The sequence below is a fragment of the Arachis ipaensis genome, chromosome B07 (genome assembly GCF_000816755.2).
Source record: "Arachis ipaensis cultivar K30076 chromosome B07, Araip1.1, whole genome shotgun sequence".
NCBI classification, from domain to species: domain Eukaryota; kingdom Viridiplantae; phylum Streptophyta; class Magnoliopsida; order Fabales; family Fabaceae; genus Arachis; species Arachis ipaensis.
The window spans coordinates 66,540,671-66,552,101 of record NC_029791.2 but is presented as its reverse complement, the minus strand read 5'-3'; positions in this window follow the sequence as shown (position 1 = coordinate 66,552,101).

The following is an 11,431-nucleotide window of genomic DNA, read 5'->3' as shown; positions in this document are numbered from 1 at the left end:
CACCGTGACCATCACGTGTAAAAATCGTGACCATATCTATGGTCACCCCTCTTGAAAACCGTGACCATAGCCTTATCTATCACCGTGACCATAGCCTCTATGGTCACCCCTCTTTAAAATCGTGACCATAGCCTTAGCTATGGTCACGGTTTTCAGCGTGATCATAGCTCTATGGTCACCCCTCCTTAAACCGTGACCATAGCTTCTATGGTCACCCCTCCTAAAAACCGTGACCATAGCCTTATCTATAGTCACGGTTTTCACCATGACCATAGCCTCTATGGTCACCCCTCTTTAAAACCGTGACCATAGCCTTATCTGTGGTCACGGTTTTCACCGTGACCATAGCCTCTATGGTCACCCCTCTTTAAAACCGTGACCATAGCCTTATCTATGGTCACGGTTTTCACCGTGGCCATAGCTCTATGGTCACCCCTCCTTAAAACCGTGACCATAGCCTTATCTATGGTCACGATTTTCATCGTGACCATAGCCTCTATGGTCACCCCTCCTGAAAACCGTGACCATAGCCTTATCTATGATCACGGCTTTCACCGTGACCATTGATAAACCATTATTTTATGGTTTATATTGTGTTTAATTGTGTGGTTTTATCAAATCTTTACCCACTTATTCATTAAATTAGCATGTATTTACAATTCTTTCCCAAAAATTACTCCATGGTTGAAAACTTGCTTCCTAGAGACTTTTAATTATGTATTTTGATTCTCCTTTATTCCATTCGATGCCGTGATCCATGTGTTAAGTGTTTCAGGCTTTATAGGGCATGAATGACTTAGAGATTGGAAAGGAGGCTTGCAAAAATGGAAGGAACACAAGAAATTAAGGAGATGACTAGCGAGAAGTGACGCGGGCGCTTGGCTCACGCGACCGCGCGAAATAGAGGAAATTGTAGTGATGCGCTCGCGTGCCTGACGCGAACACATGGATTGGAAACTGCGCAAGTGACGCGAATGCGTGGACGACGCGCACGCGTGGCAAGGCAAAATGCTGGATGACGCGAACGCATGGATGACGCGATCGCGTGACGTGCGCGATCTGCAGAATTTGCAAAATTTGCTGGGGGCGATTTTGGGCCCTGTTTTGATCCAGTTTTCGGCCCATAAAAGCAGATTAGAGCCAGGGAACATGCAAATACCAGGGAGAGATTCATTCCGCATAATTTTAGTTTTTGGATCTGATTTTACTCCTCCTCTAGGTTTTCTCTCTACACATTCATAGTTCTTAGGATTTTGTTTTTATTGCTTTTTGGATTGGGATATTGAGAAGAGTTATTACCTCCGCTAAGACATCATTACTCTAGTTTGTTTTACTTACTTGTCACTTACTCTTTCATATCCTTAATTTATTCAGAGTTACTATTGGATTATTTTTTGAATTTATTAATACAGGAACTATTTTTATTTTTAATTGGTCTCTTTGATTATTATTATTTATCATGTCTTTCTTTATTTCCCTTTCTTATTTTGTGAAGTTTACAATCATAATGAGCAAGTAGTTCCATAACTTGATTGGTAGTTTATTGAAAGGAGGACCTTGAATTGGAATGCTCAAGAGTAAAATTATAATTGGGTTTATCTTTGGGTCGCCCTCTAATCACTGACACTAGTCCTTCCCAAGGGAGAGGATTGGAACTTGTGAATAGAAACTGACTTCCAACTTGCTTGACTTTCCTTTATCTGGTAAAGGATAACTGAGCAGAACAACCTTCAATTATCAATTAATCTTGAGGGAACTCCAACAAGGATAGGTCTTCCAACTAATCTACTCCCGGTCAAGGTTTTTATTTAAATTATACAAATTCCCTGATTTAATTCCCTGTCTATCAAACTCAAACCCTTTTTGAAAACATCTGATTAATAAAATAACACATCTTTCTGCAACTCGTTAGGAGACGACCTCGGATTCATACTCCCAGTATTTTAATTCTAATTTTGTGACAATTCTTCTAAATTGATAAACAGATTTTTGGTTGGTTAAAAACTATACTCGCAATGTATCTCTTATAATAATTTCTTAACTCGCCAATTTTCGCCACGTCAATTTTTGGCACCGTTGCCGGGGAGTTGCAATAGAGTGCTAAGTTATTGATTGGAATTTATTTATTTGCATTTTATTTTATTTTTGCTACTATGAGCTGCATGTTTCTTTCGTTAAATGACGCGTTCACTTCCTGATCCAAGCTTGCCAGTATTTGATCCTGAGATTGAAAGAACTATTTCACGTATAAGGCAAGCTCGGCATCGGTTAGTCCTCCCCGAGGGCGAATCTGAAACGTCACGTAAGGATGAAACAAGCTCCCTTTCTACTGATTCGGTTGATTTACGTGCAGGTGACATGGCAGCACCTAGGAGAGTTACTATCCAGGAGGCTGGAGCCCCTGATTTTACAATGCAACCGTTTCAAGCGCATCAGTGATAAACCCATATTTTATGATATATTTTGTGCTTAATTTAAGTGATTTATTCAATCCTTCACCCACTTATTCATGTAAATTGCATGGTTTTACTTTCCCTTCCTTATTATGTGATATATGTGAAAAACAGGTTTCCTATGTTTCAAAAATAATTATTTTAATTATCTTTTATTACCATTCGATGCCGTGATTTATGTGTTGAGTATTTTCAGATCTCCTAAGGCAGGAATGATTTAAAGGATGAAAAGGAAACATACAAAAATGGAAGGAAAGCACAAAATGGAGTTTTTGAAGAAACTGGAAGCGACGCAAACGCATGGACGATGCGGCCGCATGCCTAGCGCGAAAAGGCAGCGATGCAAACGTGTGACTGACGCGGACGCGCGCCTTAAGCAAAACACAGATGACGCGGACGCATGACCGAAGCGAACGCGTGATAAGAGAAACTCCAGATGACGCGACAGCGTGACCCACGTGGACGCGTGACAGACGCCACGCACCAGAAAATACAAAAAATGCTCCTAGCAATTTCTGAGTTCCTTTTCGGCCCAGACCCAAGTCCAGAAGGCATAGATTAGAGGTTATAAAGTGGGGGAATGCATCCATTCAAAGGGAGGTCTCCAATTATTCACTTCTCATAGTTTAGATGTAGTTTTTAGAGAGAGAGGTTCTCTCCCCTCTCTTAGGTTTTAGGATTAGGATTTCTTATCATTTCAATTTAGTATTCCAACTCCTTATCAGGTTCAATATCCTTTTTACTTTATATTTCTCTTCTATTTTCAGATATTTTAATGCTTTCCTTTAATTAATTTTGTTGCCAAATTGGCTTATGAACCATTCATGTTTGGATTTGATTTTCTATTTAATATAATTTGAGGTATTTTAGAATTATGACTGCTTTCCTTTATTCATATTAATAATTTATATTTTCTTCCTTTTGGCTTTAGTTGATTAATTGGTAACTCTTGAGTTGTCAAACTCATCGCGATTGATAATTGTTGTTTTTGCCAATTGAATTAAACTCCAATAACTCTAGTCCTTTCTTAGGAATTGACTAGGACCTGAGGACCAAACTAATTGGTCCACTTGACCTTCCTTTGCTTTAGTAAAGGCTAACTAAGTGGGATTAAAACTCAATTCTCATCACCATTGATAAGGATAACTAGGATAGGACTTCCAAATCTTCATACCTTGCCAAGAGTTTATTTTACAGTTATTTATTTATTTTATTTGTCATTTAAATTAATTGTTTCTTACTTTCAAAACCCCAATTTACAAAACTCATAACCAATAATAAGAACACACCTCCCTGCAGTTCCTTGAGAAGACAACTCGAGGTTTAAATACTTCGGTTATCAATTTTAAAGGGGTTTGTTACTTGTGACAACCAAAACATTTGTAAGAAAGGTCTTTTGTTGGTTTAGAAGCTATACTTGCAACGGGAATTTATTCTGAATTCTAGACCACGCAAAAGTTCTCTCTTCAAAATGGCGCCGTTGCCGGGGAACTGCAAATGTGTGCCTTATTATTGGTTATTGTAAATATTTTTCTTTTACTTGTTTATTTGTTTTTGTTTTCTCCTTTTATTTCCATTAGCTACTATGAATTCTCACCGCTTGTGCTTTGAGTTTGGTTCTAATATTGTTGAAGAAAACGGAAGTTATAGCAGGAACATGCATCAAGGTCAGAACAATCAAAGATGGATGGAGCCACGAGGACTTGATCAACCCTTTAGGAAACAACACCCTCCACAGTATCACAGACGAGGACCACTTTACAATGCATACCAAGCTAATAGATATGGTGAACAACCTTGTAACTACCAACAAGCCCCACCCTGTGCCTATAGACCATCCTCTCAACATAACTTTGAACCACCACACTCACAAGCTCCTTTTTACCATTTACCACCATACGATCCTTATTTACCCCAATTCCAATCTAATTACTCCCAAACACCACCACTTTCCTTTGTACCATGTCCAAATCCATCACCTCGAGAATCACAGGTTCGCCTCAAGAAAACAGTAGATCAACTTCACACAACCCTTCATCAGCTGGAGCAAGCAATACATAAATTATCTTCCAGACGTTTAGACCCTCAAGGAACTCTCATAACTTTATGTGGAGAATCTAATGACAAACGTAGCATGAAGGAGACATGATGAGCGGATAATTTATATGCTTTTTGGCATTATTTTTACATAGTTTTCAATATGATTTAGTTAATTTTTAGTATGATTTTATGTATTTTTCTATGATTTCAGGTATTTTCTGGCTGAAATTGAGGGACTTGAGCAAAAATCATATTCAGAGGTTGAAGAAGGACTGCAGATGCTATTGGATTTTGACCTCCCTACACTCAAAGTGGATTTTCTGGAGCTACAGAACTCCAAATGGAGCACTCTCAATTGCGTTGGAAAGTAGACATCCAGAGCTTTCCATCAATATATAATAGTCTATACTTTGATTAAGGATAGACGATGTAAACTGGCGTTGAACGCCAGTTCCATGCTGCATTCTAGAGTCAAACGCCAGAAACAGGTTGCAAAGTGGAGTTAAACGCCAGAAACAGGTTACAAACTGGCGTTCAACTCCAAGAAAGACCTCTACACGTGTAAAGCTCAATGCTCAGCCCAAGCACACACCAAGTGGGCCCCGAAAGTGGATTTCTACATCATTTACTCATTTTTGTAAACCCTAGTAACTAGTTTAGTATAAATAGGACATTTTACTATCTTTGTAGGGGATCTTTGATTAGTTTTTATGCTATCTTAGACTTTCATGGGGGCTGGCCATTCAGCCATGCCTGGACCATTATCACTTATGTATTTTCAAACGGTAGAGTTTCTACGCACCATAGATTAAGGTGTGGAGCTCTGCTGTTCCTCATGAATTAATACAAAGTACTACTGTTTTTCTATTCAATTCAAGCTATTCCGCTTATAAGATATTCATTCGAACTTCAATATGATGGATGTGATGATCGTGACAGTCATCATCATTCTCAACTTATGAACGCGTGCCTGACTGCATGACTGAGATTTACAAGGTGACCATAGCTTGCTTCAAGCCGACAATCTCCGTGGGATCGACCCTTACTCACGTAAGGTTTATTACTTGGACGACCCAGTGCACTTGCTGGTCAGTTGTGCAAAGTTGTGACAAAGAATTAAGATTATGAACGTGCGTATAAATTTTTCAGCACCGTTACCAAGGAAGGAACCGTCACGATTTCTGCGCACCAAGTTTTTGGCGCCGTTGCCGGGGATTGTTCGAGTTTGGACAACTGACGGTTCATCTTGTTGCTCAGTTTAGGTAATTTTATTTTATTTTTAAGCTTTTTATTTCTTATTTTTGAAAAATACAAAAAAAAAATTTTCTTCTTTTTCATTTTTCCTAATTAAATTTCGAAAAAAAATAAAAAAAGTTTAATAAAATAATAAAACCAAAAATATTTGATGTTTCTTGTTTGAGTCTAGAGTCAAGTTTTAAGTTTGGTGTCAATTGCATCTTTTTAATTTTCTAAAAATTATTTTCAAAAATTTTATGCATTGCATTCTTCATGATCTTCAAGTTGTTCTTGGCCAGTCTTCTTGTTTGATCTTCATATTTTCTTGTTTTGTGTCTTTTCTTGTTTTTCATATGCATTTTCAATTTGTTAGTGTCTAAAGTTTGATAATTTCTAAGTTTGGTGTCTTGTATGTTTTTCTTTTCTTGAAAATTATCAAAAATAAGTCTTGATGTTCATCTTGATCTTCAAAGTGTTCTTGGTGTTCATCTTGACATTCAAAGTGTTCTTGCATGAATTGTGTGTTTTGATTCATAATTTTTATGTTATGTGTCATTTTTTTGTTTTTTCTCTTTCATCATTAAAATTCAAAAATAAAAAAAATTATCTTTCTCTTTTTCTCTCATAAAATTTTTGAAAATTTGAGTTGACTTTTTCATAAATTTTTAAAATCAAGTTGTTTCTTATGAGTCAAATCAAATTTTCAATTTAAAAATTCTTTTTTCAAATCTTTTTCAAAAATCAAATCTTTCTCATTTTTTCCTTTCATAATTTTCGAAAATTCCAAAATGATTTTTAAAAATCTTTTTCTTATTTCTATTTCAAATTTTCAAAATTAATGCTAACAATTAATGTGATTGATTCAAAAATTTTAAGTTTGTTACTTGCCTAGTAAGAAAGGTTCAATCTTTAAACTCTAGAATCATATCTTTTTAGTTTCTTGTTAGTCAAGTAATCAACTTTAATTTTCAAAATCAAATCTTTTTCGATTTCTTTTTCAAATCTTTTTCAAAATAAATTTCAATCACATCTTTTTCAAAATCAATTTCAAAATCTTTTCTAACTTCTTTTCTAACCTCTTATCTTTTTAATTTGATTTTCAAATCTTTTTCAATCAATCTTATCTTTTTGTTTCAATCATATATTTTTCAAAACTACCTAACTAATTTTCTCTCTAATTTTCGAAAATCCCTTCCCTCTTTTTCAAAAAAAAAAAAATTTCCTTTTTAATTAATTAATTATTTAAAAAATTTATTTTAATTTGATTTCAATTTTAATTTTCAAAATTTAACTTTAAATTTTAATTTTAATTTAATTAATTTTTGAAATTTCCTCTCTCTCATCTCCTTCTAATTATTTATTTATTTATTTATTTACTAACACTTCTCTTCATCTCAAAATTCGAACCCTCTCTCTTGGTGTTTGAATTTCTCTTCTTTTATTCTTATCTTCTTCTACTCACATAAAGAAATCTTTATACTGTGACATAGAGGATTCCATATTTTTTTTTCTGTTTTCTTCTTTTTCATATGAGCAGGAACAAGGATAAGAACATTCTTATTGAGGCTGATCCTGAACCTAAAAGGACTCTGAAGAGGAAGCTAAGGGAAGCTAAAGCACAACTCTCTGGAGAAAATCTGATAGAAATTTTTGAAAAAGAAGGAGACATGGCTGAAAATAATAACAATGCAAGGAAGATGCTTGGTGACTTTACTGCACCAAATTCCAATTTACATGGAAGAAGCATCTCAATCCCTGCCATTGGAGCAAACAATTTTGAGCTTAAACCTCAATTAGTTTCTCTGATGCAACAGAATTGCAAGTTTCATGGACTTCCATCAGAAGATCCTTTTCAGTTCTTAACTGAATTTTTGCAGATCTATGATACTGTTAAGACCAATGGGGTTGATCCCGAGGTCTACAGGCTTATGCTTTTCCCGTTTGCTGTAAGAGACAGAGCTAGAGTATGGTTGGACTCTCAACCTAAAGACAGCCTGAACTCTTGGGATAAGCTGGTCACGGCTTTCTTAGCCAAGTTTTTTCCTCCTCAAAAGCTTAGCAAGCTTAGAGTGGATGTTCAAACCTTCAGACAGAAAGAAGGAGAATCCCTCTATGAGGCTTGGGAGAGATACAAGGAACTGACCAAAAAGTGTCCTTCTGACATGCTTTCAGAATGGACCATCCTGGATATATTCTATGATGGTCTGTCTGAGTTATCAAAGATGTCACTGGACCATTCTGCAGGTGGATCCATCCACCTAAAGAAAACGCCTGCAGAAGCTCAAGAACTCATTGATATGGTTGCAAATAACCAGTTTATGTACACTTCTGAAAGGAATCCTGTGAGTAATGGGATGCCTATGAGGAAGGGAGTTCTTGAAATTGATACTCTGAATGCCATATTGGCTCAGAATAAAATATTGACTCAGCAAGTCAATATGATCTCTCAGAGTCTGAATGGATTGAAGGAATCATCCAACAGTACTAAAGAGGCCTCTTCTGAAGAAGAAGCTTATGATCCTGAGAACCCTGCAATAGTAGAGGTGAATTACATGGGTGAACCCTATGAAAACACCTATAATTCCTCATGGAGAAATCATCCAAATTTCTCATGGAAGGATCAACAAAAACCTCAACAAGGCTTTAATAATGGTAGAAGAAACAGGTTTAGCAATAGCAAGCCTTTTCCATCATCCACTCAGCAAAAGACAGAGAGTCCTGAGCAGGATCCATCTAGCTTAGCAAATATAGTCTCTGATCTATCTAAGGCCACTTTAAGTTTCATGAATGAAACAAGGTCCTCTATTAGAAATCTGGAGGGACAAGTGGGCTAGCTGAGTAAAAGGGTCACTGAAACCCCTCTTAGTACTCTCCCAAGCAATACAGAAGAGAATCCAAAAAGAGAGTGCAAGGTCATTGAATTAACCATCATGGCTGAACCTACAAGGGAGGGAGAGGACGTGAATCCCAGTGAGGAAGACCTCCTGGAATGTCCAGTGATCAATAAGGAGTTCCTCAATGAGGACCTAAAGGAATCTGAGGCTCACCTAGAGACCATAGAGATTCCATTAAACCTTCTTCTGCCCTTCATGAGCTCTGATGAGTACTCTTGTTCTGAAGAGAATGAAGACATTACTGAAGAGCAAGTTGCCAAGTACATTGGTGCAATCATGAAGCTGAATGCCAAATTATTTGGTAATAAGACTTGGGAAGATGACCCTCCCTTGCTCATCAATGAACTGAGTGATCTGGATCAACTGACATTTCCTCAGAAGAAACAGGATCCTGGAAAGTTCTTAATACCTTGTACCACAGGCACCATGACCTTTGAAAAGGCTCTATGTGACCTTGGGTCAGGGATAAACCTCATGCCACTCTCTGTAATGGAGAAACTTGGGATCTTTGAGGTGCAAGCTGCCAGAATCTCATTAGAGATGGCAGACAACTCAAGAAAATAGGCTTATGGACAAGTAGAGGACGTGTTAGTAAAGGTTGAAGGCCTTTACATCCCTCCTGATTTCATAATCCTAGACACTGGGAAGGATAAGGATGAATCCATCATCCTTGGAAGACCCTTCCTAGCCACAACAAGGGCTGTGATTGATGTGGACAGAGGAGAATTGATCCTTCAACTGAATGAGGATAACCTTGTGTTTAAAACTCAAGGATCTCCTTCTGTAACCATGGAGAGGAAGCATGAAAAGCTTCTCTCACTGCAGAGTCAATCAAAGCCCCCACATTCAAACTCTAAGTTTTGTGTTGGGAGGTTCCAACCTTGCTCTGAACATCTGTGAGGCTCCATGAGAGCTCACTGTCAAGCTATTGACATTAAAGAAGCGCTTGTTGGGAGGCAACCCAGTGTTATCTAATTATATTTATTTATTTTCCATTGTTATTCTATGTTTTCTTTAGGTTGATGATCATGTGAAGTCACAAAAACTACTGAAAAAATCAAAAACAGAGTGAAAAATAGAATAAAAAACAGCACACTCTGGAGGAGAACAGTCTGGCGTTTAAACACCAGAAACAAGCATCTATCTGGCGTTTAACGCCAAAAACAGGCACTAAGCTGGCGTTTAACACCAGAAACAAGCACCAAGTTGGCGTTTAACGCCAGAACCAAGCATCTACCTGGCGTTAAACGCCAGAAACAAGCTACATTTGGGCGTTTAACGCCAGAAACAGGCAGCAGTCTGGCGTTAAATTCCAGGATTGCACAGCAAGGGCGTTTTACACACCTAATTGGAGCAGGGATGTTAAGTCCTTGACCCCACTTGATCTGTGGACCCCACAGGATCCCCACAGGATCTTTGGACCCCACAGGATCCCCACCACTTCTTCTGTCCTCTTCACACCTTTTCATAACTCTTTTCCCTCCAAAACCATCATACACCCACCTAAACCCACCCACTCAAATTCAAACCATCACTCCTTCCTTTTCACACATCATAACCACCTAAACCCCCTTGACCGAACCATTCACACACCTCCATCTCCTCCATTTTCTTCTTCTTCTACTAACTTCTTTCTTCTTTTGCTCGGGGACGAGCAAACCTTCTAAGTTTGGTGTGGTAAAAGCATTGCTTTTTGTTTTTTCATAACCATCTAGGGCACCTAAGGCCAGAGACATTCTCATTGAAGAGGACAAGTCCATCACTAAGAAAAGGATGGAGCAAATAAGAGACCATAGACCTCAACATGAGCATGAGGAAATTCCTCACCATGAAATCCCTGAGATGCCTCAGGGGATGCACTTTCCTCCACAGAATTATTGGGAACAAATCAACACTTCCCTAGGAGAATTAAGTTCCAACATGGGACAACTAAGGGTGGAGCATCAAGAGCACTCCATCATCCTCCATGAAATTAGAGAAGATCAAAGAGCTATGTGGGAGGAGCAACAAAGACAAGGAAGAGACATAGAGGAGCTCAAAAGCACCATTAGTTCTTCAAGAAGAGGAAGACGCCACCCTCACTAAGGTGGACTCATTCCTTAATCTCCTTGTCTATTTATTTTCTGTTTTTTTATTTTTGAGCTTTATGTTTTATTTATGTTTGTGTCTTTACTATATGATCATTAGTGTCTAAGTGTCTATGCCTTAAAGCTATGAATATGAATCCACCACCTCTCTTAAATGAAAACTGTTTTAAAAACAAAAGAACAAGAAGTACAGGGTTTCGAATTCATCTTTGAAACTAGTTTAATTATTTTGATGTGGTGACAATACTTTTTGTTTTCTGAATGAATGCTTGAACAGTGCATATGTCTTTTGAAGTTGATGTTTATGAATGTTAAATATGTTGGCTATTGAAGAATAAGGAAAAAGGAGACATGTTATTTGATAATCTGAAAAATCATAAAAATGATTCTTGAAGCAAGAAAAAGCAGTGAATACAAAAGCTTGCGGAAAAAAAAATTTAGCGAAAAAAAAGGGGGAAAGAAAAAGAAAAAGCAAGCAGAAAAAGCCAAAAGCTCTTAAAACCAAAAGGCAAGAGCAAAAATCCAATAGCCCTTAAAACCAAAAGGCAATGGTAATAAAAAGGATCCAAGGCTTTGAGTATCAGTGGATAGGAGGGCCTAAAGGAATAAAATCCAGGCCTAAGCGGCTAAACCAAGCTGTCCCTAACTATGTGCTTGTGGCGTGAAGGTGTCAAGTGAAAACTTGAGACTGAGCGGTTAAAGTCAAGGTCCAAAGCAAAAA